We start from the raw sequence: 19,892 nt of genomic DNA, 5'->3' as shown, positions 1-19,892 counted from the left end.
AAACTGCAATACGTAATATTTTAATACGATAAATCACAGTTAATATAATATCGCAATCAAATAATTAAACTAAATATTTCAACAGCTTTTTATGAGATCTGTTAATGAACCAAACCAGGGGTTAATGATTTTGAATCCAGCAGTAGTTATAAAGTATCAAAACTCCTCATCAATCAGCACAACAGACACCTGTTTATGAAAAAGAGCCAATTACCTTTATGTTTCTATTTTTAGCGCACTAACACAGTTAAAATAATTTTAACATGATAATACACGACAAAACGCACCAATCAGATACATTTTCTTTTCTGTAAATGTAACACGTGTCACCATTTTACATACTACTACTTTGTCTCTACTTCCTTTCCTATTTTTTTGTCTTCAGTCATTTGACTGGTTTGATGCAGCTCTCCAAGATTCCCTATCTAGTGCTAGTCGTTTCATTTCAGTATACCCTCTACACCCTACATCCTTAACAATTTGTTTTACATACTCCAAAGGTGGCCTGCCTACACAATTTTTCCCTTCTACCTGTCCTTCCAATATTAAAGCGACTATTCCAGGATGCCTTAGTATGTGGCCTATAAGTCTGTCTCTTCTTTTAGCTATATTTTTCCAAATGCTTCTTTCTTCATCTATTTGCCGCAATACCTCTTCATTTGTCACTTTATCCACCGTTCTGATTTTTAACATTCTCCTATAGCACCGCATTTCAAAAGCTTCTAATCTTTTCTTCTCAGATACTCCGATTGTCCAAGTTTCACTTCCATATAAAGCGACACTCCAAACATACACTTTCAAAAATCTTTTCCTGACATTTAAATTAATTTTTGATGTAAACAAATTATATTTCTTACTGAAGGCTGGTTTAGCTTGTGCTATTCGGCATTTTATATCGCTTCTGCTTCGTCCATCTTTAGTAATTTTACTTCCCAAATAACAAAATTCTTCTACCTCCATAATCTTTTCTCCTCCTATTTTCACATTCAGCGGTCCATCTTTGTTATTTCTACTACATTTCATTACTTTTGTTTTGTTCTTGTTTATTTTCATGCGATAGTTCTTGCGTAGGACTTCATCTATGCCGTTCATTGTTTCTTCTAAATCCTTTTTACTCTCGGCTAGAATTACTATATCGTCAGCAAATCGTAGCATCTTTATCTTTTCACCTTGTACTGTTACTCCGAATCTAAATTGTTCTTTAACATCATTAACTGCTAGTTCCATGTAAAGATTAAAAAGTAACGGCGATAGGGAACATCCTTGTCGGACTCCCTTTCTTATTAGGGCTTCTTTCTTATGTTCTTCAATTGTTACTGTTGCTGTTTGGTTCCTGTACATGTTAGCAATTGTTCTTCTATCTCTGTATTTGAACCCTAATTTTTTTAAAATGCTGAACATTTTATTCCAGTCTACGTTATCGAAAGCCTTTTCTAGGTCTATAAACGCCAAGTATGTTGGTTTGTTTTTCTTTAATCTTCCTTCTACTATTAATCTGAGGCCTAAAATTGCTTCCCTTGTCCCTATACTTTTCCTGAAACCAAATTGGTATTCTCCTAACACTTCTTCCACTCTCCTCTCAATTCTTCTGTATAAAATTCTAGTTAAGATTTTTGATGCATGACTAGTTAAACTAATTGTTCTGTATTCTTCACATTTATCTGCCCCTGCTTTCTTTGGTATCATAACTAATAATTCCTTTCCTAATAAAACATAAATTTAACTTAAAGTCATCCTTTATTTAATCGTTAGTCGTGTATATACAGCGCGTTTATTTTTTGTTTTATACAACCGATTATCCGAAACGTGAACAATTACGTTAAGGAATTACAATTCTCCACTCGTAATTTCAAGTGTAGGATCTGCAGTAGAAGATACACAAAGAGCGAAAGGAAAAACAGTCTCTATATGTTTTTCCAATTATGGAGGAAAAAGAAAAGAATAGGTGACATACTGAGACGTAATCTTATAGATACCTCCACACGGTTTCTCCACTCAGAACATGATATGACTGATTGTTATAATAAACACTTTTATTAGTTTTTAAAAACTGTAGTTAATGTAGCTTTAATTATACTAAAGCAAACAATACGATAAGGAAATGCAGTGAGATAAGTGTTAGACACCAGATTCATAAACGAATTACATATCTTATATAAACAGACATTAACAAATGCTTATTACAGTATGTAACAAATTTTAAACGCTATCTTATTCTGGTGTTTTAAGATTTACACAATTTTCATATAAAGTCTTTCGTCGAAAGTACAGTACTCACAAACATGCTTAGCGGAACATCACTGTAATGAAACTTTATCTGTTTAATCGCTTCATAAAAAACTCTATTCGTCTTAAAATTATAAATAAACCGTTTTAATAATTAATTATATTAAATAACATTTTCAAATATGTAAAAATGAAAAAATTTGAGAAAAACCAACCCTTTAGAAATCGATAAAAATTTCAAGAAATCGCTTATATCTCACAAATTTTTCATTTAACAATTACGAATAACATTTTTACATATAAAATCTCTAATTCCAAACATGCACGATTCAAAGAGAAAAAATGTTTTTTGTGACAAGTTACAGCATTCTGAAAATTAGCGAAGGTGAAATTAACAAATTTAGATAAGAGAAGAAATAAAACCGCACTAACTGTAGATTAAATACATTTTTTTAGATATCCAACACTTAATTGAAACAAAACTACTTTGCACTTGTAAACAATAATTTACTCGTGACTATAATAAGATTTTAAAAAACTTATAATTTTATAACTATAAATAATTTAGTTTTCTTACAACTGAAAAAACAAAACTTTTAAATGTTATCATTTAATCGTACAAATTTAAACCAACAATACAATTTAAAATTCATGTACTGTCAGCTAAGATTTCAATTGTTTTTTATAATCTGATAAGCAATGAAAAACAATGAGGACTAAAATAATAACTTGAAAATTTCAATTCTACCAAAAAAAAAACTGAAATGCTTGTAATAAATTTCAGAACCAATAAATAAAAATTTCTAAATATACTTTTGTACTAAACGTTTTTGGCTGAAACGATATAAAAAATGACTAACACACAATTTACTAGTTTGTAATAATTTTTAAACAACACTGGCAGAAGTGAGAACGGAAAATATAGTTTCAAAATTTGTCTAAAACTTCTCAAAATGGTTACAAGTAAATTTGATTTTTGAAATAATTTTTTACATTAGACCTAATGCGGGTGATGAGAACGATACAATGATAAACTAGCCTCCTGGCTATCCAGCTATTTGCATTTGTTCCAAACCATTTAGAATGTCCATTTTAAAGTTATATAGTACATGAACAATGTTTTGAACGCTTGAACTTAACGCAAGATAATAGAACACCGTGATAGTTATTTAATTTTATAACAGCGACATATAAATACAACTTATTACTTAAAAAACAATCAAGTAGTAAAAAGCAATATCAAAATTACCCACAGCCCTTTAAGCACAGATTTTTCATGACTCTATAGAGGCACTTTGTTTGTTAACATTTGTTTATAGAAGCACTTGTTTTTTAACATTCACACCTATTAAAGAAATATCTTTATCAAAAATACTAGAATAATTTTTTATTTTTTATCTACTCTAAAGCTTGCTTTGTTGAAGTGACTGACATCTGCCCTAAGTTCTACTACCGCTGCAGTATTATCAAACATCAATACAATATCAGCACATCATATACCTGCGCTAAACTTTATGAAAAACATTTGATTCTCGTCGCCAAAATGCATTTTCAAAAAATCTTCTATACCAATACTATCGGATATTAATTCAATCCAATTATCAGAAATTTTGTATGAACTAATTTCCGGAATAGATGTTCCACTGGTACAGAATTTTTTTTTAATTTTACTATGAATTTTATTGTATTCTTCCTTATACAATAATCTTTTTATCTTGAGTGATAATTCTACCTAATCTTGTCGCAGATTGTATACCTTTCTGCATATATAAATAACGTTTTACTGTTTGTTCGTGGGATTTTAAATCTAACTCTTTTATGTCTGCATCAAAATGTAAGTCAAAACCCAGCCAAGTAAAAATGAATCCAGAAATCTTTAACGGGAACCAAATTAAAGACGGTGCCTTACCGTCAATAAAGTTTGATTAAACTTCTCTACAAATTTTACTCCACTTTTTTCACGGTTTGTGAAAAATAATGCTAATATTTTCCATATTATTGTTAACTTTTTCGTTTCACAACACTCGAATTTATTTTTTCAGTTTTTTTTCTTACAGTCAAGTGATGGTTCTTCAAGTTTTCTTTTCTTGCCGACATTAAGAATCTGTTGTGATATGTAAAATTAATACTATGTGATAAATTGTTACTCTTACTTCTTTTATTCGTGTCAACATCAGCAACTTCTTCAATTCTTCTTCTTTTTTTTGTTGACAGTATTAAATATTTATTGTTGTTACATTAGCATCATGACTAGTATTTTTTAACTTCTCCTTTTCCTATTTACGCAAACATCAGGCCGCGTCTTCTAATTTTATGTTATTATCAATACACAGTTCAGGCTCTTAATCCACTTTCTTATGATCAAGAAAGTAATTAAATCATCTGTAATAGTGTTGAATGTTTCTATTTTGCTTTTCGATTCCCATAATGAAAAACATCTCACACGGGCATTTGAAATTTCTTTTCTTTCCTTGAATTTTAAACCGGTTTCCTTGCTTATAGTGGAGAATGTTATAAAACCGTTAACAAAGCCATTTATTATTTTTCACTAAATGAAGACAATAACCTGACCGTTATGAAAAAAACAAAATTCAGATGTAGAAATGCTACTCAGAAGAAATCCACAATCTCCAGAATTTTTTGCCCGGTATGGATTCATCAGATATTTCCCAACGGCAAGAATATTTTCAAGATTGTACTGCTGCTTCCGTGAAATATTTTCCCAGATTTTCTCTTTTTCTTCACAAGTTAATCTCTTCCAAAAATACTTTTCTGCTGGCTGATTTACAACTAAATTCAAACCGCATTCCTAAGTGCCGCTTCCACCATTTATTAATGCATTCATCTCACCTTACCGCTTAGATAATAGACTCCAAAAAACTGATTTTCTCTTTTTTATTTTCAAGAAATCATCAATCGGTTTAGGCTCTAATTTTTGGAATGCAAAGTTGGCAGGAGTCTATTACTCCCTACTTTATCGCAGAACCTGGACAGAGTCTCTTGCTGCTGGATCATTCTAATCGGGCTTGTTTTTAAAAGGGTTATTTTTTAATCTCGGATCTAATTTTACAAGTTTTGTCTATTATTATTTTAGTGAATTTAAGACGGATTTAATTGCATTCCAATCCGTTGTTAAACCAGCGTTATCGAACCCATTTCATGGGCCGACCGCGGAAGGCTAGGCTTATAAAGCCTGTCCTCCCGACGTAATTCCCCTTCAGACCGTCCACTGAAGTCCTTTCGGTGCTAACTCTTTAATAGGCTAGCAGGAATACGCCACAACGGGGCACTAGCTATAAGGAGGGAGCAATGCGTCCCCTTTTCCGGAGGAGTCGCAATTGCTGGGTTATTTTGTCTTAGTGTAAGTTTTGAAATAGGAGAGGTTGTGTAGAAGCTCTTCATCCGCTTCTGGTATGGCTGCCCTTCAGGACGCATCTCTGCTGGGCTCTGTTCCGGACTCCAGTCCGTGATGTTGGGACGAGTAGAGGATCTTCCTTCTTCTTCATCTTCTTCTTCTCCCTCTTCTTCTTCCGAAGACCTCTTCGTTCTTCTTTGGCCTGTACTTTCCAAGAATTGGCAGTATCCGAAGTCACATACCATCAACCTTGTAATTCCCGAAGCCCCGAAGGGCTGAACGGGGGAAAGTGCAGGTTTCTTCGTTCTTCTGTGCTGTCAATGGCTGCTGGGCAGGTGACTGCTGGGCAGGTGGCTGCTGGGCTGATGGCTGCTGGGCTCGTTCCCTCTTTCTTCTTTCTTGAAGGGAAAGGAAGGTAATAGGGAACTTACAGATGGTGATACCTATTCGCGATCGCGGTTTTGGGGCGGCGATTTTCTGGAAAGAAGTAAACAGTAATTATTCACTCCACGTAATTATTAACCTTCAGACACACGTGTGTCTGAGAAGGGGTTGGGGGGACCGCGTGGCCGCAGTGAAGAAACCATTTGTTATTGCCTAACTTTTGCCATAAAGATAAACAAGTTTATGGCGTATAAAAATATCATTGTTCACTAATTCCTTGATGTTGACTCTTGTACCTCTGGATGTCCAGCACAAATCATCAAAAATTGAAGGTTTATAGCAGTTAACTTCTTTACAGTGTAATATCCAACCAAAAATTTCTGAGCCGATCGGAATAACCGGTGTTCTTTAGTTCTTCTTTAATGTTTGTGGCGCGTTAAATTTTTCTGCTTCCGATGAAGCCACTTCTTTTATTCTTCCATTGTTAACTACCATATACCATGGCTTTTTAAGTAGATTTAATATCACACTTTTTTGCAGAACCTTCATTAAATAAAAAAACTGATGATGCTATCCACACTTGATCGGATAGATTATCTGGCCGCATGTTATACCTCTAGCTAAAATCTGTTTTAGTATAAAATGAAAAATAAATTGCAAATTTTATATGCGCCAACTTTAAAGATATAAACATCAACACTACAGAAAATTAATTTATTAACTTCACTTTACTTTTAAAAAATCTAACACGGCTGGGATGGAGATGGCAAAACACACTCTCGCTTTCCTATTATAAATATTTTCATAATTGTTTTAAATTTAGAACGAGTTTATTTTGTTCTATTGAAACGACCAGCAATTATTTAATTACTACCTTACAAATCCAACTACTATAATGATCACTGTGAAATAACAAAACGAACTGATGCTTTAAATCAAACACAGGACCTTGTTAAAGCAAACAATTTTAACTATTACCCTTCATTCAGCAAAATAGCTCTACAAGTAAGAAACATACATGAACAGATTATACATTTAAACAAAGAATAAACATGGGGCATGTTAAAGTAAAAGTAAAAAAAAAACACTATAGAGAAAATCTTAAATTACAGTTTAAAATTAATACGTCAACATATCTAGGAAAAAAGTCAATAAAATTTATGACTAAAAAAGAAGAAGCAACTATCATATAACAGTCAATCAGATCCTAGTTAATCGTATAGTCAACACAGCAATAAAGAGGACAAATTCAAATAACGGAAAACCTTAGTTTTAATGTTAATTCCTAATCGGGTAACTTTGTTTATATAATAATTGTTATTAACATAATTTACTTCTTTACACTATTCGCTGTTCAGCATTTTAAAAAAATTAGGGTTCAAATACAGAGATAGAAGAACAATTGCTAACATGTACAGGAACCAAACAGCAACAGTAATAATTGAAGAACATAAGAAAGAAGCCGTAATAAGAAAGGGTGTCCGACAAGGATGTTCCCTATCTCCGTTACTTTTTAATCTTTACATGGAACTAGCAGTTAATGATGTTAAAGAACAATTTAGATTCGGAGTAACAGTACAAGGTGAAAAGATAAAGACGATACGATTTGCTGATGATATAGTAATTCTAGCCGAGAGTAAAAAGGATTTAGAAGAAACAATGAACGGCATAGATGAAGTCCTACGCAAAAACCATCGCGTGAAAATAAACAAGAACAAAACAAAAGTAATGAAATGTAGTAGAAATAACAAAGATGGACCGCTGAATGTGAAAATAGGAGGAGAAAAGATTATGGAGGTAGAAGAATTTTGTTATTTGGGAAGTAAAATTACTAAAGATGGACGAAGCAGGAGCGATATAAAATGCCGAATAGCACAAGCTAAACGAGCCTTCAGTAAGAAATATAATTTGTTTACATCAAAAATTAATTTAAATGTCAGGAAAAGATTTTTGAAAGTGTATGTTTGGAGTGTCGCTTTATATGGAAGTGAAACTTGGACGATCGGAGTATCTGAGAAGAAAAGATTAGAAGCTTTTGAAATGCGGTGCTATAAGAGAATGTTAAAAATCAGATGGGTGGATAAAGTGACAAATGAAGAGGTATTGCGGCAAATAGATGAAGAAAGTAGCATTTGGAAAAATATAGTTAAAAGAAGAAACAGACTTATAGGCCACATACTAAGGCATCCTGGAATAGTCGCTTTAATATTGGAAGGACAGGTAGAAGGGAAAAATTGTGTAGGCAGGCCACGTTTGGAATATGTAAAACAAATTGTTGGGGATGTAGGATGTAGAGGGTATACTGAAATGAAACGACTAGCACTAGATAGGGAATCTTGGAGAGCTGCATCAAACCAGTCAAATGACTGAAGACAAAAAAAACAAAAAAAAAACACTATTCGCTTCTTAATTATTACACAATACCATGAGCAATTTAATGATGACCGCTTCATCAAATGAATACACAATAATTAAAACAAACCACTCACTACCTCTTTTCTTTTAACTACCGAGTGGCGTATACAGTTTTAATTTATCTTCGATTAAAACTGTGTAAATTAAACAAATAACTCGACGAACTCGTGAAGAATAATTAAGCCTCAAATAATGACAAAAAACAATAACTACATAAATAAATAATTATACTCAATTTGCTCCAAAACACATTACAAGTCATGTTTATGTTTATAAACATTTTAAAAGAAAGAGGTTCTAAATTCAATCCACATGTACACTTTTATATATACGTTTAATTCTTATATTTACCAAATACATGAATTTCAATAATTTTTTTCCAATTTGTAGAGGAAATTCCATCGGTATTTAGTAATGTAGATTTATTTTTGACATAAGGACTTTACATATAAATTAAATTAAATGTTTTTTAAGCAATAAAATAAATTACACGGTTACATAAACGGCTAAAAGATATATTTTATTTCTTCATCTTCACTGCTCTCTGTGTTAATGATTATTTTGAAATCTTTTTAAAAATCTTACGCACATCAGCAGGCCAAAACTGAGATCCACAAAAATAACTAACTATCAAGCAATAAATGTAAAGTCAACTCACCTTTTAAACAAAGATTACACTTTCGTGCGCTTATTTCAATAATAACAATATAATTAAAAAAAATAAAAAGGGAACTTAACCGACAGTTGAAAAATGGTAATCTATTAAAAACATTTTAACACTAATCTACCGATAAATAGAAGTAATGCCGTAAAACAGGAAAGCTACTTAACTTAACACTTACCCTAAGTACTATATGATATTTAAATATTTTCTTTTTTCAAACATCACTACAACATTTCACTATTCCACAAATGTATGCATGGAATACACTGACTGAGGTTCACCTTATAATAAAATTCTCAAAATGTACATTTCATCATATTCAACAAACTATGAACTGTAAACATCTGTTATCAAATAAAATTATACGGCTAAAATAATGAAATGAATGTGTACTATGAAAGCGATGTCGTTTAACACTTTAGCCAAAGTTTCCTTACACAATCTATACAAGTTTCATTACGAGTAACCGTTGCAAGGACTCCTATCTGTGGAGTTAATACCAAGAAAGCCTATAAGTACTATAAAAGTGATATCGTTTAACATATTTTAACCAAATAACCGTTACAAGTTTCATTTAATAATAACCAGTAGTATCTGTAAAAAGATCCAAAAATGAAAAAAAAAAGTTACCTTTTTAACTATGAAGATTCTGCTGAATTATTTTCTTCTACATATGTACGGTAAGGTATCTGACAGTAACACTCGATTAAACGGATTAAACAGATTATTATAAAAAAACTAACGTTTATATTTTTTTTTTTTTTTTTTTTTTTTGTCTTCAGTCATTTGACTGGTTTGATGCAGCTCTCCAAGATTCCCTATCTAGTGCTAGTCGTTTCATTTCAGTATACCCTCTACATCCTACATCCCCAACAATTTGTTTTACATACTCCAAACGTGGCCTGCCTACACAATTTTTCCCTTCTACCTGTCCTTCCAATATTAAAGCGACTATTCCGGGATGCCTTAGTATGTGGCATCTTTTAACTATATTTTTCAAAATGTTTCTTTATTCATCTATTTGCCGCAATACCTCTTCATTTGTCACTTTATCCACCCGTCTGATTTTTAACATTCTCCTGTAGCACCGCATTTCAAAAGCTTCTAATCTTTTCTTCTCAGATACTCCGATCGTCCAAGTTTCACTTCCATATAAAGCGACACTCCAAACATACACTTTCAAAAATCTTTTCCTGACATTTAAATTCATTTTTGATGTAAACAAATTATATTTCTTACTGAAGGCTAGTTTAGCTTGTGCTATTCGGCATTTTTTATCGCTCCTGCTTCGTCCATCTTTAGTAATTTTACTTCCCAAATAACAAAATTCTTCTACCTCCATAATCTTTTCTCCTCCTATTTTCACATTCAGCGGTCCATCTTTGTTATTTCTACTACATTTCATTACTTTTGTTTTGTTCTTGTTTATTTTCACGCGATAGTTCTTGCGTAGGACTTCATCTATGCCGTTCATTGTTTCTTCTAAATCCTTTTTACTCTCGGCTAGAATTACTATATCATCAGCAAATCGTAGCATCTTTATCTTTTCACCTTGTACTGTTACTCCGAATCTAAATTGTTCTTTAACATCATTAACTGCTAGTTCCATGTAAAGATTAAAAAGTAACGGAGATAGGGAACATCCTTGTCGGACTCCCTTTCTTATTAGGGCTTCTTTCTTATGTTCTTCAATTGTTATTGTTGCTGTTTGGTTCCTGTACATGTAAGCAATTGTTCTTCTATCTCTGTATTTGAACCCTATTTTTTTTAAAATGCTGAACATTTTATTCCAATCTACGTTATCGAAAGCCTTTTCTAGGTCTATAAACGCCAAGTATGTTGGTTTGTTTTTCTTTAATCTTCCTTCTACTATTAATCTGAGGCCTAAAATTGCTTCCCTTGTCCCTATACTTAACGTTTATATACACATCTAATATTTTTGTTAATATTCTGACCTTCACAAATATTACAGGGAGGTTGTAATAAGTAAAAAAGAACACAAGAATTGTCAAAAGACGTATCGCTACAAATTAGTCTATTATGATTTAAATACATTATTAAAAAAATTAAAACGACTTATTTTCAGATTACAGATATTCTGGACAAAGTACCAAACTAATGTACACATTTCAACTTCATTAGAAGTAATCCATTTCGGGGTTGACCTCTCTCCCCTTTCCTATCCTTAATTTGTTTTTACGTGAACGACTACCATGAGAAATAAGTCGGTCGACAATCTTATTCTAACTGTAGATCATGATACATTTTAGCGGTTGGCAATGACGGCTGCTTTTTTTAACAGCAGTCAAGAAGATGGCAACCCTGTTTTCAATACCTCTTACTCTCCAAGGACTCCTATCTGTGAAGTTAATACCAAGAAAGCCTAATTAATGGCTGAGGTATGCGTAAAGGCATAACTCCTAATCAGATACTGTAATCTAATTGACCCCGGGCGTGATGATAAACTACCCAAAGATCATGGTAGTTTTTCTGTGATCCCTTAATCTTCCTACTGCTATTCTCTTTTCCTTATGCTTGATTCCTTCATTCACGAATAGGTACAGTGAGAATTGGATCTGTCACCTCATCCGCATCGATCGGTAATTCATTCCAACAGATTCTATTTCTTTCCAAAGAGGGTCGAGTATAAATTTATAATCGATAATATGCCTATAATTCATCTGAAGTGTTTGCAAGTTTCATTATTTTACTTTATCCTAATATATTTTTTTAACGGTTTCATAAGTAATAACGACTCAAATTTGAATTTAACTAAAATAAATTTTATATCATACCGTTATATTGCAGCTGATGGATGAACGTAGAAAATATAAGAATGCTAGTGATGAAGAAAGTAAAAGGAACTATCGGAAATTAAGAAATGCTATAAACAGGAAGTGCAAACTGGTGAAAGAAGAGTGGATTAAAGAAAAGTGTTCAGAAGTGGAAAGAGAAATGAACATTGGTAAAATAGACGGAGCATACAGGAAAGTTAAGGAAAATTTTGGGGTACATAAATTAAAATCTAATAATGTGTTAAACAAAGATGGTACACCGATATATAATACGAAAGGTAAAGTCGATAGATGGGTGGAATATATTGAAGAGTTATACGGAGGAAATGAATTAGAAAATGGTGTTATAGAGGAAGAAGAGGAAGTTGAGGAGGATGAAATGGGAGAAACAATACTGAGATCTGAATTTAAGAGAGCATTAAAAGATTTAAATGGCAGAAAGGCTCCTGGAATAGACGGAATACCTGTAGAATTACTGCGCAGTGCAGGTAAGGAAGCGATTGATAGATTATACAAACTGGTGTGTAATATTTATGAAAATGGGGAATTTCCATCAGACTTCAAAAAAAGTGTTATAGTAATGATACCAAAGAAATCAGGGGCAGATAAATGTGAAGAATACAGAACAATTAGTTTAACTAGTCATGCATCAAAAATCTTAACTAGAATTCTATACAGAAGAATTGAGAGGAGATTGGAAGAAGTGTTAGGAGAAGACCAATTTGGTTTCAGGAAAAGTATAGGGACAAGGGAAGCAATTTTAGGCCTCAGATTAATAGTAGAAGGAAGATTAAAGAAAAACAAACCAACATACTTGGCGTTTATAGACCTAGAAAAGGCTTTCGATAACGTAGACTGGAATAAAATGTTCAGTATTATAAAAAAATTAGGGTTCAAATACAGAGATAGAAGAACAATTGCTAACATGTACAGGAACCAAACAGCAACAATAACAATTGAAGAACATAAGAAAGAAGCCCTAATAAGAAAGGGAGTCCGACAAGGATGTTCCCTATCTCCGTTACTTTTTAATCTTTACATGGAACTAGCAGTTAATGATGTTAAAGAACAATTTAGATTCGGAGTAACAGTACAAGGTGAAAAGATAAAGACGCTACGATTTGCTGATGATATAGTAATTCTAGCCGAGAGTAAAAAGGATTTAGAAGAAACAATGAACGGCATAGATGAAGTCCTACGCAAGAACTATCGCATGAAAATAAACAAGAACAAAACAAAAGTAATGAAATGTGAAAATAGGAGGAGAAAAGATTATGGAGGTAGAAGAATTTTGTTATTTGGGAAGTAAAATTACTAAAGATGGACGAAGCAGGAGCGATATAAAATGCCGAATAGCACAAGCTAAACGAGCCTTCAGTAAGAAATATAATTTGTTTACATCAAAAATTAATTTAAATGTCAGGAAAAGATTTTTGAAAGTGTATGTTTGGAGTGTCGCTTTATATGGAAGTGAAACTTGGACGATCGGAGTATCTGAGAAGAAAAGATTAGAAGCTTTTGAAATGCGGTGCTATGGGAGAATGTTAAAAATCAGACGGGTGGATAAAGTGACAAATGAAGAGGTATTGCGGCAAATAGATGAAGAAAGAAGCGTTTGGAAAAATATAGTTAAAGGAAGAGACAGACTTATAGGCCACATACTAAGGCATCCTGGAATAGTCGCTTTAATATTGGAAGGACAGGTAGAAGGGAAAAATTGTGTAGGCAGGCCACGTTTGGAGTATGTAAAACAAATTGTTGGGGATGTAGGATGTAGAGGGTATACTGAAATGAAACGACTAGCACTAGATAGGGAATCTTGGAGAGCTGCATCAAACCAGTCAAATGACTGAAGACAAAAAAAAAAAAAAAATCATACCGTTAGAAAGTATTTGTAAAATGTTTTAAAACAAAATATATCTGAAATTTTATATATATAAAAATGAATTTAATATTGATATTTTATGATGTGATCTTTAAATGATATCTGTGACTAAAATAAAATAAAATATATAGACAAGAAATTTGCACAGACAATTTTTAAAAGATTTAGAAATAAATCTAATTTTTAACAAATCTTGGATGACATGACTAAATTGTGGGAAAGAAGTAATATTGAATACAGGAACTAAGCGGTGGATGAGGCCAAATTCGCCAACAGAATGTCCATTTTGCTTTATTTATTACTGATGCTGTCTATTTATTAATTCATCAAGATTAGACACTCATATGTGGAATGACAGTTTTGTACATCCAAATAGATCATAGTTCACTTAAGAGGGTTCTATAACTTGATTGAAATTTACTTTTTTTATCTTCATTTAAAAAAAACTTGAACAATGGTAAAAAAAAACTTTTGAATACATTTACATGCGATGAAACTTCAAACATTTAATTACAAAGTTTTAAACATAACTTAGGAAATTTTTTAAAAAAGTCAAATATTTTCTTGATGAAATTTTTTTATAGCTTTTTCTTAAAGTTTAAACATTTTTTTTTTTAATTAAGTTTTTTGGCAGAAACTTTTAATCGCATAAAATAACTATAAAAATGTTATGAGGATTTACATGAAACAATTTTTTAAATAATAATGGTTTCCACTCTTTTATGAAATAGATGGCGGTATGAAGGATTGCATATTAGATATTAGATTGCATATAGATGGTGTGGGGGTGTGGGTGTGCATGTGCGCACGCACTCACACACATAATTAACAGTAGATACAAGTAATAAATAATAAAAAATCATGCAAATAAGATAAATTATAAAGTTCTTACAATATCCAGTTCATCATTTGAATAAAATTGTGTACATTTAAATATATATAAAACATTAATGAAAAAAAAGCTACTGTGTATAATTAAAACTGAATGAAGAATTAAATTTACTTACTAACTCATGTTGAAATGATGATGTTAACTCATTGTAAATTAATAATAAAAAATAATGTAAACAGAAAACACCACACAAAACCATCTACACATTAGTTTTCAACACTAATTGTTTGAAGGAGTAACAACGCACTACTATTTAAACATTACATAGTTTTCTAAATATTAATTTAAAAAATTAAAAATGTATCTATGAATAAGTACTCAACATTACATTATTACAATAATAACCGAGGGTCATGCAAGTTCATAGAGTACATTAAGAAAAATAATTTTAAAAAATAAAATCACAAAATAAAATGTCTACAATAAAGTCAGTACATTAAACAACTCTTTCACTATTCACTACTCTATTACACGAGTGAATGAGTTAGCAAGTGACCATCTATCCTATTTAACTATACATATGTCTCTGCCCACTTCAATTACTATTACAATACTGCTGTATACTAATAAATAAAATACAGCCTATTACTATTATATGACATTGTTAAGCTCATTCACATGACCACCGGCTAGCTATATTGCCATTACTAAATTGTACAAGCGTATGAATGCGTAGCATGTGTATATATGCGCGCAAATACATGTATCTGCATGTAAGTGTGTTCATAAGTATATGTAAACACGTACACATAATAATAATAATGTTCTATTTTGACAATATTAACAGTATCAAATTTTTTTTTTAAATTCCACTCGACCGGTATACTAAACCGACTACTGAATTAAGTCATCCCGTATATATTCAATACTGATGACTTTTATTTTGTACAAGAAGTTCCTCTGGTAAACCTGACAAATTTTTATTCTGTAGATGACTTAAATTGGAAATTTTTTAAGCGATAAATTAAATTATCTAAATATTTTCATTCAAAAATTCAAGAAAATTAGAAAATGTTAATGTAAAAAAGTAATATATTTCCTTGTATTTTGGAGGGCCTTAATGCATTCACTCAGTGGCTGGCAATTTGTTTCAGTTTTCTCTGTATATTAATCTTATTATAAAAAAGATGCGATTTTCCAATTTTTGAGATTGATTCAAACAGTTTTTTTTATATCGGAAGCATTTTATCATGCCAGTATTTTTAAAACATTTAAAATACGTAAAAGGTATGTTCCACACATACCTGTTTTACATATATTTTTGTGTTATTTTGATAACTATCAAAACGGTTTAAATCCAAGTTTAGTCAGAAAATACTTATACGTATGTTTCCGATAAAATACAACCTATCTTTAAATAAAAACAAAACTAAAAAATGTTAAATAAAAAACATCTGAAAAAACATAATGCTTTTCAATTCTTCTTTAAAAATTCTACTTTCTGGAGTAAATACCAAATTTATTCTAAGTTGTTGGTTATTTTAAATTTGATACGGATTTCAGAAGTTTTTTAATTAAAAAAACATTAATAGAATAATTAATACGATATTATTTTTTTACTTTAATGTAATTTATTTAAATAAATTATTAATTGCTATTTACAATAGATAAAATTTTATTTAACTTCATACATAAAATGAAAAAAATAAAATACCAAATGGATCTACTACCCTTTGTACAGAAATATTTTTACAATTAATGCAGGAAAGAAAGAAAAAAAACCTTAAGTGGATAAAAAGTTGAATATATGTTAAAAAAGAATATAAAGGAAAATTCTTTTTGTAATTTTCTTAAAAAATATTGATTTTTGAGATAAATATATTATACCTATATATTTTGTTTATACTTATGATACAAGAACTGTTTTTATTATTACTAATTTACAATAAAAATATATTTTGGAAGTACCGTCATAAAAATTATTATTTACATAATTAAACTGTTAAAAACTTTCAAAGGATTATACAGTTCAAATAAATAAGCTTTCAAATAGCAACAATTTTATTTAATTATCTATTACTCCATTTAAAATAATGATTTCAATTAATGATCTACTGACAGAAACGTGAAACATAAAAGATTTACATTTTTAAGAAAAAAAAACAATCTAAAATTTATCCTACATAATTCAAAACTAAATATAACATCTACAAGATTAATTTTATTTATTGAGGCTAAGGCACTCATTGAACATTTATGTAAATACTTTTTAGTAAAGAACAAAAAAATCTAAACACAACAATTTAATATTGTTTTGTTTAAAACCAATTACTAAATAGTAAGAAGTATTTACACAAATATTCACAAAAGTTAAATAAAAGCTTATGTTTGATATAAAACAAAATGAATAAAACTGAGCAAAATAAAAATTTAATAAAATAAATAAACAATAGTAAGAATATGGCAGAAGATCCAAAAACATAAATTTCAATTTTAAGAAGTCGGGGTTGATTTTTTGAAAACATCTTTTTTGGATTTATATATGTACTGTAGGTAACAAATTTGCTTTAATAAAGTTTTCTCTAGAATGCTTCCAAAGAAAATCAAAATTAGTTTTTCACAACATCCCCCATTCCCTTACCATATTTTCAAAAGAAAATTAATATGATGAATGTCCCATATATAGAAATATTGGGCCTAATTTGAACAAAATCAGTTCTTCAAACATATGCACATATATACGAGTATATATTTTTTGATATACAAATTGAAACTTAAACAAAGATTTGCAAAAAATCTAATACCCCATTTTCGACATGTTCACCATACTTTCCCCTTTAATATAGCTATTCTGACTATATTCACCAAGAAAGAATAGTATGTGTGAAATATAAATAACTGTATCGCTAAAAGTAAAGAAAAATTAACTTTCCAATTTTAAAACTAATGTTTAGTAAAACCAAGAATTTTATAATAAAAAATATTCTATGTAAAATGCAATCTTATATTACCATTAATACTTGATTAAGTGACTTTAAGCTGTTGAAAAAATCACTTAAAATATAAACAAGATATTCAAAGAGTATTTTTCACCAAACTTTCTATTTCTATTTCTAAATTATCTAACATTTTTAAAAAGAAATTCACATAAAATCAAATAAGATTGTAAAAATTCAGTACTTAAAGAATTATAAATACCATATTCAATTTTAAATGAAAGCCAAATTTCTAGAACTTGTACTTATTTTCAATCGACCGATTAATTCAGTTTTCTCAGAATCATATTCCATAAATATTGCTGTACATTTTTATTTGTTTACAGCAATTTAACACGATTAATTTAGATCAAACTTAAAGAGTAGATCTATAATTCAGCTTTTTGAGTTTTAAAATAATTTTCTACAAAGTACTTACTGAAAGTGTGCTTTTGAGAGAAAAAAGAAACAAGTTTCTGATAAATAAATAAATTTTTAATTTACTTATGTGGAATACAGTCCTTTATGACACTGAAATGCAGACAAAAGGAAATAAATACATTAAGGAACAGAGCTCTCAAGATGCATGTACAAGAAGAGAGAAATTTATAGCAAAATATTGAAGAGATTAACAAGGCATCCAGATTTAGCATAACAGAAATGTGACAAAGGTAAAACACTTATACGAAGAGAAATAATGTAATATATGAAACATATAATTGAGAATCTAAGATGAAGAATAAAAATATTTTTATTAAAAGATCAGCACTTAACAAAAAGGGAAATAAAGTAGGATTCAAACCTAGCACCTATCAATTGATCAATAACAAAAAATATTTCTTCAATTAAAAATAAAAAAAGTTATTTATACAAAAAAGTAATCATTTAAATTAAAATACCAACTTACACAAGTTTCAGGTTCAAAAAAATCATTTTACCTATTTTCCTTCGTAACAAATGAGGTGCAACTTGAAGCAATATGGTCATAGGTTAAGTGGAAATAAGATTAATATTCTTAATAATATAATATAATTAATAATCTATAAAGGTTGTATAGTGCCAGCTACATTCTACCGCATTTCATGCGGCATTAAAAGAATAGTACTTAAAAAAAAAAAAAAACCTTTATCAAAACAATAGCAGAACAACTGATTTTGAATTCTAAAAATATTTTAGAACACAATAACAACACCCGTTAAAAAATTTCTTCTGGCAAAAAAGAATTTCTCATAACAACGGAAAATCAAAAAAGAAATTTCTACAAGTAAAGAAAAATTATGTATCTACTAAAGAAATGTGATGAAATTTAATCTTTACTTTTTTACAACAACATAACCAAGTACCACTTTAACAAAAGCAATAACAAAGTGTTTGTCACCTATTGTATCAATAGAAGCTTACAAAATTATTTTTCTTAATTAATCCTAGCATATAAAAATGGTTGCACAAGTTGGGGTTTTCAGAGTGAGAAAATACTTATATTTCTTATAAAATAAAAGCCAGATATATCATTACACAAATTTTTAGACTTTTCTATTTTCATTTATTAAATGAAATAGAAAAAATACACACAAAAATTTCTGACTACTCATTATCTATTTCATTTAATACATAAAAACGAGTACTTAATAAAAATAAAAATCCTCTTTTTTTGAATTAGAGGCTCGAAAACACATTTAAAAAAAACACAAATTGTGTACATCACTTCATACCACTGCTATTTCTACTCATCATTTCCTACTTACAAGATATGTTTTAAACAAGTTACTTAAATGTTATTGGAATTCTTAACTCATGTTCCCCAATTTTCATCAGTGTTAAAAATTTACAGTCGAAAGCTAACTCTGATCTAAGAACAACATATATATATATATATATATATATATGTATACACACACACACACACACACAACACATACTAGTAAATAAAATATTATTATATTTCATAAATTTTATTCAAGAATGTCTAATAATCTCTTTCAACAAATTACTGAATATCAAGAATATATGAAGCATGAATGCATAAAGATAAACAAGAATGCATATCGCTTAAAACAATAAACATAAATTTTCAATTATGAAATGAAAATCAATATTAGAAATTAATAACAAAACTTAGAAAAATTACAAATGATATAGACTATTAACAATAATATAAAGAAATATCAAATAATATTTGAAATGATTGACGGTTAAAGGAAATATTAAGTAAATAATCTAGTACTCAATTCAACTATCAGACTGCATTAATTAATAACGTTAAACTGCATTAATTAAGTTTTATTAAATGTTAATATATAACTGAAGAAAGAATAAGAATAACACTTTATATTTTTTTAATTAACTCTTTACCAAATATTA

General features: G+C 29.9%; 2 protein-coding genes across 2 annotated transcripts in view; both read right to left on the bottom strand.

Moving 5' to 3' along the window:
- Window positions 1–15,061, bottom strand: part of gem (transcription factor CP2 like gemini) — a 226,672-nt gene extending 211,611 nt beyond the window's left edge. The window contains exon 1 of the mRNA XM_075373243.1: window positions 14,732–15,061. The gene's annotated coding sequence lies outside the window, so the exon portion shown is untranslated. The remainder of the gene's footprint in view (window positions 1–14,731) is intronic.
- LOC142329005 (putative inactive tRNA-specific adenosine deaminase-like protein 3) overlaps window positions 1–19,892 on the bottom strand; it is a 96,818-nt gene that overhangs the window by 57,212 nt on the left and 19,714 nt on the right. The gene's annotated exons all lie outside the window — the stretch shown is intronic.

Source organism: Lycorma delicatula, chromosome 8 (genome assembly GCF_047948215.1).
Source record: "Lycorma delicatula isolate Av1 chromosome 8, ASM4794821v1, whole genome shotgun sequence".
Lineage (NCBI taxonomy): Eukaryota > Metazoa > Arthropoda > Insecta > Hemiptera > Fulgoridae > Lycorma > Lycorma delicatula.
This window is presented reverse-complemented; position numbering and strand designations above follow the sequence as displayed.